Below are 10,369 nucleotides of genomic sequence, written 5' to 3'. Positions count from 1 at the left end.
TCAGCAGAATTTAAGTGATGCCATTTTCCTGGGTTGTGCCCCTTCAGGCTGAAAATGGGGCAGTGTGAGTCAGAGAAGGGGGAGAAATCCCGTTCTGTTTGGTTTTTTAATGCCACATCACAAGTGCATTTCAATTCATGCTAGTGATCACTCTGTGCATGTGCATGCATCTGCGTATTAAAAAACATATATTATGAAAAATTAATGACAGCAAGGACTGGGAGAGAATGAAGAGAACAAGCCATCTAGAATGGTTGGAAGCCACTACAGAAGTATCTGTTCCAAGCGGTAATCAGAAGAAACTTGTCCAAAAGCCTCCTAAAAAATGATTAAGTGTTTCCTCCCTTTAAAAACATCCCAACCTTACAGAAACAACAAAGTACATTTTGCATGAAAACTCATTCGAAATATATTTCATGAGTGTGTAGCATTTAAATACGTTAAAAATCAAAACAGCAGCCAATTTATATTCAGTCCAGTCCCAGCTTATCATCCTAACTTTGCTTTCTTTGGACTCCCTCCATCGTCAGTCTTCTTTTCAACTGGCCTTTTCTTTAAACCTTTCAGTTTCTTAGTCTGCATTTTCTCCAGATCCTGTTTCTGCATGTGGATCTGTCCATATTTTGTACCAAAGACATCATGGGAGGTATTTTTCTTCTTCGTTGGCTTGGGAGCTTTATAAGATAACTTATAAAGATCATCCAATGCCAAATGGGTCCTCCTCATCACCAAATCTAGCGAAGATCCCATGTCTTCAAATTCAGTTCTTGGTATTTTGCAACCAGATTTTTTTCAACAATACTTTATAACATCTCATATAGATTTTTTCATCCACAGCTGTGAAATAACATGTTCTAAGCCTGCAAGGTGAATGCTGGACACGACAGGGCCTCTGAAAAAAAAATCAGTTAAAAGGCTTTTTAATCTTCTGTGTTCTTCACTAATGTCAAAAGCATCACCAGCAGATATCAACATAGGTTTATTTCCTTCAGGACACTTGCTGTTCTTGATATCTCTGAGAGCCACAAACTTCTCAATACCTAATTCAACCATATCCAGAACATGATAATCATACATGTGACATTATCAGATAATTAGGCCTCTTCTTGTTATGTGATCTAAACAGGAATAAAAAACAGTCAGATTTCTTGGGGAAAAATTCCAATCAGCTTTGATCCTCAAAGGGTCTTGTAATTTTTTTAAAATTTAGTACAGCAAAAGGCTTTTTCAGAGCATAAATGTCTTTGAGTACTTCAGTTACTGTTAAACTTGCATTTCCACCTTTTATTAGCCTAGCATTCTTTGTATTTTCTGTGAGCTTTGGCTCTCTCTTCTCAAGAAACCTTTTGGCTCTCTTAGTTTTGGGCTTTACCACCCTGTCCAATGACTCCATATCCGCCAAAAGTCCTACTACATCCACATGGGCCAATCAAACATGTGCACCGGAAAAAGAATTAAGTACTGTGTAGTGACATCATATCCACCACCATTTGGCAAGCTCAAGCTGCAACTCGCAACATATCTGACAGACTGTTTCCATCTCTGCCAAACTTCTAGCTTGGAGGGGACTCTCTTGGTGTTTTTTATGCAAACTTACCTGATTTGTACTTCCTGACACAGTACACAAACCAAAACACAGCTATCCTTCGAAATTCACACTGCCCAGCTGAGGACATTGCAGGGGTTTCAGGAAATGCAAGCGCCCAGGAAGGCTGCAGAGTGCAGACCATTAGAGAGATTATTCGTGGCATGAAAGAAAGGACACTCCCACATGCATACCCTTGACTACCTTGAATGTAGGCTAAGAGCGTCAAAACCCCTGCACTCCAGCCATAAGAGTTTTACTTAATTTTTCTCTTCCATTTGACAATTTTTGAATGCACTTTCTTTTCTTGTAAATAGACTGACAATGGTCAAGGAAAAAATGCAGGGACAGTTTTGAGTGCAGCACTGTCCTGAACAGCAGACTTCCTGGTGCACAGCTCCATCTCTTACAGTGGAGGCTGGTCCATTAGGGCAGATGAGGTACTGCCCCACCAGTCTCAGTCTTGATTTCTCCAAGCCCACTATTCCTACTTAAAAACCAGTCCAGGGGATAATGCTCAGCTGGGCGGTGTGAATTTCAAAGGATACCTGTGTTTTGGTTTGCATACTGTGTCAGGAAGTATGAATCAGCTTCCTGTTCCTGAGTCTCAGTGGTGTCCCTTGTAGAACTCAGGAGGGAGGAGGAGGATGGGTACAAAGTTAGAATAGTTGTGTCTGCCTGTCATTGGCTCTGGCGCCACCTACTGTTGAATTCCCTGTCTTCTACTCAGAGGTGCATGTTACCAAATTCTTCCAAATTCTTCCAGGAAGTGGATTGGACTGTGAAAGACCAACCCAAATTGTGTTTGCATTTTGACAAATTTGTAGGGCAGTCCAATATCTCAGAGAAGAGGTCAGATCTCCTACTCCCCTGATGCGTTCACTATAGCTGACCAATTCCCCTGCTTTTAAAGTTTGATAGTAATATCTGTTGGCTATAGGTATAAGGAATTGGTTAAGAAGCAGAAAGCAGAGAATAGGAATAAACGGACAGTTCTCCCAATGGAGGGCTGTAGAAAGTGGAGTCCCTCAAGGATCGGTATTGGGACCTGTACTTTTCAACTTGTTCATTAATGACCTAGAATTAGGAGTGAGCAGTGAAGTGGCCAAGTTTGCTGACGACACTAAATTGTTCAGGGTTGTTAAAACAAAAAGGGATTGCGAAGAGCTCCAAAAAGACCTCTCCAAACTGAGTGAATGGGCAGAAAAATGGCAAATACAATTCAACATAAACAAGTGTAAAATTATGCATATTGGAGCAAAAAATCTGAATTTCACATATACGCTCATGGGGTCTGAACTGGCAGTGACTGACCAGGAGAGAGACCTTGGGGTTGTAGTGGACAGCACAATGAAAATGTCAACCCAGTGTGCAGCAGCTGTGAAAAAGGCAAATTCCATGCTAGCGATAATTAGGAAAGGTATTGAAAATAAAACAGCCTATATAATGCCGTTGTATAAATCTATGGTGCGGCCGCATTTGGAATACTGTGTACAGTTCTGGTCGCCTCATCTCAAAAAGGATATTATAGAGTTGGAAAAAGTTCAGAAGAGGGCAACCAGAATGATCAAGGGGATGGAGCGACTCCCTTACGAGGAAAGGTTGCAGCATTTGGGGCTTTTTAGTTTAGAGAAAAGGTGGGTCAGAGGAGACATGATAGAAGTGTATAAAATTATGCATGGCATTGAGAAAGTGGATAGAGAAAAGTTCTTCTCCCTCTCTCATAATACTAGAACTCGTGGACATTCAAAGAAGCTGAATGTTGGAAGATTCAGGACAGACAAAAGGAAGTACTTCTTTACTCAGCGCATTGTTAAACTATGGAATTTGCTCCCACAAGACGCAGTAATGGCCACCAGCTTGGATGGCTTTAAAAGAAGATTAGACAAATTCATGGAGGACAGGGCTATCAATGGCTACTAGCCATGATGGCTGTGCTGTGCCACCGTAGTCAGAGGCAGCATGCTTCTGAAAACCAGTTGCCGGAAGCCTCAGGAGGGGAGAGTGTTCTTGCACCTGGTTGGCCACTGTGAGAACACGATGTTGGACTAGATGGGCCACTGGCCTGATCCAGCAGGCTCTTCTTATGTTCTTATGTTCTTAAACCACAAGGGTTTTTTTTTTTGCCTATTAGTGAATTATAATTATAGATTTCTCCCGCCATTCCCATTGTAACTCTGCATAGTAACTGACAGGAATTGTTCTGTCAATTAACATTGCCATGTTGTGAACACCTCAGACCAGGAGTCATCAATGTGGCACCTATGAGTGCCAGTGTGCTTCCTTTAGCACCCACAAAACTTTTCAGTAAATATTCCCTCAAAAATCTAAATGCACAAGAGATTGCTTTTCCTGCTCAATTCCTGTTTGCACTGGCTCAACTTCTCTTACGCTGAACACAAACTCTTATACATACAATAAATTCAGTGGATGACAGGATTGGACACCTACCCTCCCTTCTGTTCTGAAGATAGGAGAGGTGCAGAGCACATCTCTCTTGTGGGTGAGTGCCATGGTGACTTATGTATGTGTCTTTCTCCCATTGATTAGGTGGGGGGAGAAGGCATGCCTGGGCAGATGTCACCAAACTATTTTGTTGTCCTGTATTTTTTTCCTACTCTTTTAGATGTGGTAACCATTTTGTGCTATGTCACACCCCATCCCAACCATTTTGCATTATATCACAGCTACACTTGTTAGGGAACTTTGGCATGCAGAAATGCATTCAAAACTATTGACCTGAAATAATGCAAAACACCCTGTTCATTTGCTGTGGGTAGTCCATTCAGCTCATGCAAATGGACCTCACTATGACATGACATCAACTTGGCAACCTATCAAACTTCTTCTTTACTGAGTTCATATTTAAATTAATGCTGGACCAAATGTTTGACAATCTGAAAATTTGGTCCAAATTCAGGTGGAAGAGGGTTGGGGCAAAAAATCGGTGGGGGGACTTGCCTTTCTACTTTTGCTTCAGAATGCAGTCTAATTTCAGGGAGATGAAGAAGCCATGCAAACTGTGCTTCTGTGGGCTCTTGTGACCTCTTTGCTATGTGTGGCCACCATCTTTAGTAACAACGCCACAGTGGGTATTTTTTGTTAGGCCACATCCCCATGACAGCCATTTTGTTTGATGCCATGCCCCTACAGCTGCCATTTTGTGACAGGCACCTATAGCACTTTTCAAAATTCCACATGTGCCCATTGATCCAAAAAGTTTGGCGACATCTGTCCAGGTAGTGTCCAAAAAACAAAATAAAATCTGTATTACACCCAGAACCTGATAAACGGGCAATGCACGTTCCATTTGAAAGGAAAGTGACTTCACAGTGTTTATGGTTCTTCACTACACTGCACGGCTTCAGATTGGACTCAGAGGGTTTCAGTGCCAAGCTCAGCTTTCTGCTTGATAAAGTTTACTTTCAGACAGTCTTTCTTATCAAGGTGAAAGTGGTTGGCTTTGGTAATAACAATCTCAATTGCACTCTCTCTCTCTCTCTCAAAAAAAAAAAAAAAGCTTTCCCTGGATGGTAATCTCTAAACCTGGTGTGTGACACTTTGCTCTAAAAGTTCAATCAGTGCAGATTCCAGGCGGAGATCAGTGGTGGCTGGTGCCCACTGACACCTGCAGGTCATAAGGCAGGGAGCCCAAAAGGAGGTGGAGCCAGAGCCAATGGCTGGCAGGGCCAACCAATCCGAGCTTCTAATATTTGGTTAACATCCTCCACTGACCATGGTCTTCTTTCTGGGAGGAAGGGAATGCAGCCTTGGCACCCTTGTTGGTGGTAGAGGCCAAGCTGTTCTTCTCTTGGCTCTCCAGTTCCTGGGCAAATGGCCACCAGAGCAGAGCAACTGTGTAGGTGAAGCAAACGCCCATCTAACTCAGAGCCACTTTACTAATTAGATGGTTTGGGTATATACACCTAAGATCTTTCAAGGACACACATTGAAAAATGCAAGTGGGAGCTCACATGATTAAATGTGCTTCCATTTTTTTAAAAAGGAGGAGGGTTGAAGGGGCAGGAAACAGAGGGGGGTAGAGAGTCTTGCAGGTGCCACAGTATGTCCCCATGGGTGATGCGTTGGGGCATGCTGCTCTAAACGATGGCAACTTCCTGATGATGAAATTCCTCTTGCCCTAAAACTTCTTGCCACTTTCATATAACTTTCCATCATATCCTTAGGAAATATGTCTCCCATCTTGTATAAAAAACTAGCTCAGCTTCCCTCGTAAGATCTCTTCATCTTACACTGAACTACATTATTGGTTCATTGGGATAAAAGAGGTATAAATTAGAGATACATTACCAGTGTGATAACATCACCTAGTTTAATTACTTACAGCTTGGCCCTCGAGAAGATTGCCTGCTTTAGTGTTCTCATTATTTCAAGGAAAGACAATCTCCCCCTTGATCCTTTTCAACAATGTTAATAATTTTCTGTCTGCAGCAAGGATGTCTTTTAAGACCAGACAGTCCGTAAATAAGTGGTGGTTGCACACACTCTGTCAGCTGTAAAATTGCTCAGGCCCAACGAGGATCAAACTGTGGGTTTTATGCACTGCTGACACTTTTTCTGCCTCTTGCACAGCAGATTCGGAATACAACCCAATCAGTGTTTAATACCGAGGATCAATTTGTCAAACTTGTCTGGAAGTCATGATGTCTGCGCTAAAACAACAACAAAAACCTTGCTTCATAATCCCTGATGTCAATAGATGGATAGAAGGACGCATGAAACATCTGCAAGAGAAACTCCAATCTGAGTGTGCCATGGTGAATTTCCACAGAAAGCCTATCTGCACTTTCAAAGTCCATTACCTTCATTCTATCTTTCGTCAACAGCTTGCCTTCAGACAAGACCACAGATCATTTTTTGCACATGTATGATTCATTCACATTCATGCTGCATCATGGGTTTTATAATCATAACGCTGCACAGATGGCTGAACATGTGGTATGAAAGGGTTAAAACCTCTTGATAAAAAAAATTGTAAGAAGTCTACAGTGGTGAAATTGCCCTGTTGCCACGCCCCGGATAAACTGCAGCAGATGCGATTGCTAGATGCTTAGCAACAATGTTTATGTTTAATTTAAGCCCTGGATTGCTTTATTTTCTACCTTTTCATTTGTGTCTCCCTATGTCTGCAATAATGGGCATTGCACCAGAAAAGTTCATTAGCTACCAGGCCAAATTCAAGGTTTTGGTTTTGGTGTACAAAGACTTATACAGCTTGGGACCAGGATACCCCTCATATACCCAGCCAATCACTGCACTCTGCAGATGAGGGCCTTCTGCAGATATCATCTGATCAGGCGGTCCATTCTGCATAACATAGGAAGCAGACCTTTAGTGTTGTGAGTGGCACCTACACTTTGGAATTCCCTTTACTTAAATATTAGACAGATGCCATCTCTATTATCTTTTTTGGCACCTACCGAAGACCTTCCTCTTTGAACAACCCTTTGAAGTAGAGACCTTATCCCAGTCTGTATATGTGTTGGAATTGCGTTTTAAGATTTTTGAAGTTTTTTGGGTTTTTTTAAAGATTTTTAAAGCTTTTTTAAAAAGTTGTTTTTATAGGATTTTTGTTTTAATATGTTTTAAAGTCTGTTTTTAATATGTTTTAGTGTTTTTAAGGTTTTTGTTTGCTGCCCTGGGTTCCTTCTGGGAGGAAGGGCAGGCTATTATTGTTGTTGTTGTTGTTGTTAATAATAATGATAACAATAAATGTAATAACTATAACCCCTATATCTTGCAATTACCTCTGGCCACAGATACACTGCTGCTACACCTGTGGAACTTCTGTCACATCCTATGCCTGGAGTCGCAAGGCCTGGTTCCTGTTAGGGCATCAGACTGAGAGGTATTAGCATGTGTGCTAGTTCTCAGGAGATTAACATTTTGCAACATTGTCTCTTGTGGTCTTCCTTCCTTCCTTTTTTTTTTTTGGTAAAGTGCCCTTTCTCCAGATTATCCCCTTCACCAGAGTTCCCCCTTGTGAGCATTAAGTGGGTGTGACATGGGGCTGGAGGGATAGCCCCATGCCATACATCCTTTCTGACATGTTTCCTGCTCGGCTTGGGTTTATATATTGGTGGGGTGCTTGTTGTGATTAGGGACAGAGGATAAATTCAGTTCTACTCAGAATTTAATGAACACCTACATATTTAGAATTTCTCAAAACAACACACGAAGCGAAATACAGCCCTCTATGCACTTCTCCAAATTTTGTGGTACGGTTCTCCAACTCCAAAATGTGAATAAAAATGCATATATTAGTAAAAATCATACAAAAATGCATTCTATGAAGGGGAACAGCTTGCAAAAATATGTATATATCATAAAACTGTATACAATAATGCACACTGAAATATTTGCAGGAGCTTTTAAAGAAAAAGAAAAAATGCAAACTGATGTCGGAAGGTGGTGGATTTAAGAATGGAAAAATGAGAGACTGAAATTGAACGATCTGTCCATCTCTGATGGCAGGTCTCCAGGATCTCAGGCAGAAGTCTTTAACGTCTCCTGGTACCTGATCCTTTTAACTGGGGTTACACCACATCCTGAGTTTTATAATACCACGGTAGGGATCATAGAATCATAAAATTGTAGAGTTGGAAGGGGCCTATAAGGTCATCAAGTCCAACCCCCTACTCAACACGCAATGCAAATGAAAGCATCCCCAACAGGTGGCTATTTATTTATTTATTTATTTATTATATTTCTATACCGCCCAATAGCCGTAGCTCTCTGGGCGGTGCACAACATAAAAACATCCAATATACAAGTAGTCAGTCAAAGTAAAAACATATATCAACAACTTAAAAACAATATACCAAATGCCTCCAGGCTATCCAGAATGCCTCTAGTTTTGAGGAGCCCACCACCTCCCTAGGGAATTGGTTCCATTGTCGTACTGCTCTAACAGTTAGGAAGATTTTCCTGATGTTCAGCTGTAATCTGGCTTCTTGTAACCTGAGCCCATTATTCAATGTCCCGCAATCTGGGACTATTGAGAAAAGATCCTGGCCCTCCTCTGTGTGGCAACCTTTCAAGTACTTGAAGGGTAGGGTTGCCAGGTCAGAAGCATCCCAAACCCTGAGGTTTTTGGGGCGGGACCAAGTGATGTCAAAGGGTGGGTTCAAGTGACATCATGGGTCAGGTCCAAGTGATGTCATTAAGCATGATACATTAAGCATCAACCACAGTTGCTTGGTGCATGCAATTCATACAAAAACATTTATCTGATTTGAAATTAAGATAGAAATCTTAGCTAAAAGATAGAGTCTTCTGGCAAAAAGGGTTCAAGTGCCCTCAGGCCAGGCCAGGTCAGTCACCAGAAGGCCACTGTAGGAAGAAAGGAGCCTAATGTTGTGGAGATGTTAGATGGGAGCACTCAGGAGTAAAGATGGATGACCCTGAAGGCTGCAATTCTAAACACACTTACTAAGGGACTAAGCCCATAGACTTACTTCTCAGTAGATTGGACTACTTCTCAGTAGATATGGTGTGGATTGTGTTGTTGGTAAAGCGTGACTAGGGATCCTCTGCAAAGATATCCATATCCAAGGAGGGTTGGCAAGCTCCTGCCTGGAATGCCCTGCCCCTACCTTTTAACACCCAAATTTCTTTACAGATTTGACCCTTCACTTCAGAAAGAGGTCTTAATGAGTAAGAAGATTCTCTACCCTTTTCTGTCTTGCCTGTGGGCTGCTATAAACTCACTTTATCAGCCAACCCAATTCCAGTGAATATAACTGACAAAGAGAAAGCACACATGATTTGGTCTACCTTCATAGGCAGCAGCTTGGGAACAACAACAGTTGCAGCCAAGCTGCCCAGTATGTGAATTTTCTTTTACCATTATTGGACAAGAAACAAACAACAAGGTGCATCATCAGTGGGTTTAAGAAGGTTGAGTGGAGCGCATGGAACCACTGTTGTTGCTTCTATGGATGAAAGGGAGTGAGGATAAAGGTACATGAAATGCATATACAAGAAGAACAAAAGACAGTGATGATTTCTTAAATGCAGTACCATACCAACCACAACAAGGTTCCTACGAGTAAGGCAGAAAACTAAGCATCCCACAACCAGTCAGGATTCCTAACCAAAAACCAAAAATATGAAAAATGAAGAAATATTTGTATAAGCATGACTATCAAATATATTTATTATTTACACAACCTGTAAAGATATTTATAGTGCAATCCTATATTTATTTATTTATTCAGAAGAAAGTCCTAATGTATTCAGTGGGGCTTACTCAAACAGGGACAGAACTACAACCTCAAGTGATAAGCAACTTCATTCATGCAACGCAAAATTCCAGAGATTAAGGTGAGTCACCTGGAGACCCAGAAGGGACCCCCCAAAACTGGAGTCTCCAGCTGAAAAACTGAGGTCTTCTAACCCTATTGAAGAGTGCTGTCATATCTCCCTGTCCCCTCAGTCTTCTCAAGACTAAACATGCCCAGCTCTTTCAGTTTCTCCTCACAGGGTTTTGTTTCTAGTCCCATGATCATCCTCACTGCCCTTCTCTGAACGTGTTTCAGTTTGTCTGCATCCTTCTTAAAGTGTGATGTGCAGAACTGGGCACAGTACTCAAGATGAGGCCTAACCAGTGCCAAATAGAGGGGAACCAATACTTCATACTATTTGGAAACTATACTTCTGTTAATCCTGTCTAAAATAGTATTTGCCTTTTTTGCAGCCACATCACACTGTTGGCTCATTTTCAGCTTGTGATCAACAACAATCCTAAGACAGCAAGAGGTA

The 10,369-nt window shown here is 41.6% G+C and overlaps 1 pseudogene; it reads right to left on the bottom strand.

Moving 5' to 3' along the window:
- Positions 1-489: 489 nt before the first annotated feature.
- LOC133364401 (ribosome production factor 2 homolog) lies at positions 490-1,403 on the bottom strand (annotated as a pseudogene).
- Between the last annotated feature and the right edge of the window lie 8,966 nt (positions 1,404-10,369).

The sequence above is a fragment of the Rhineura floridana genome, chromosome 9 (genome assembly GCF_030035675.1).
Source record: "Rhineura floridana isolate rRhiFlo1 chromosome 9, rRhiFlo1.hap2, whole genome shotgun sequence".
Classification (NCBI taxonomy): domain Eukaryota; kingdom Metazoa; phylum Chordata; class Lepidosauria; order Squamata; family Rhineuridae; genus Rhineura; species Rhineura floridana.
The sequence above is the reverse complement of the archived record's forward strand: the minus strand, read 5'-3'. Positions and strand labels throughout refer to the sequence as shown.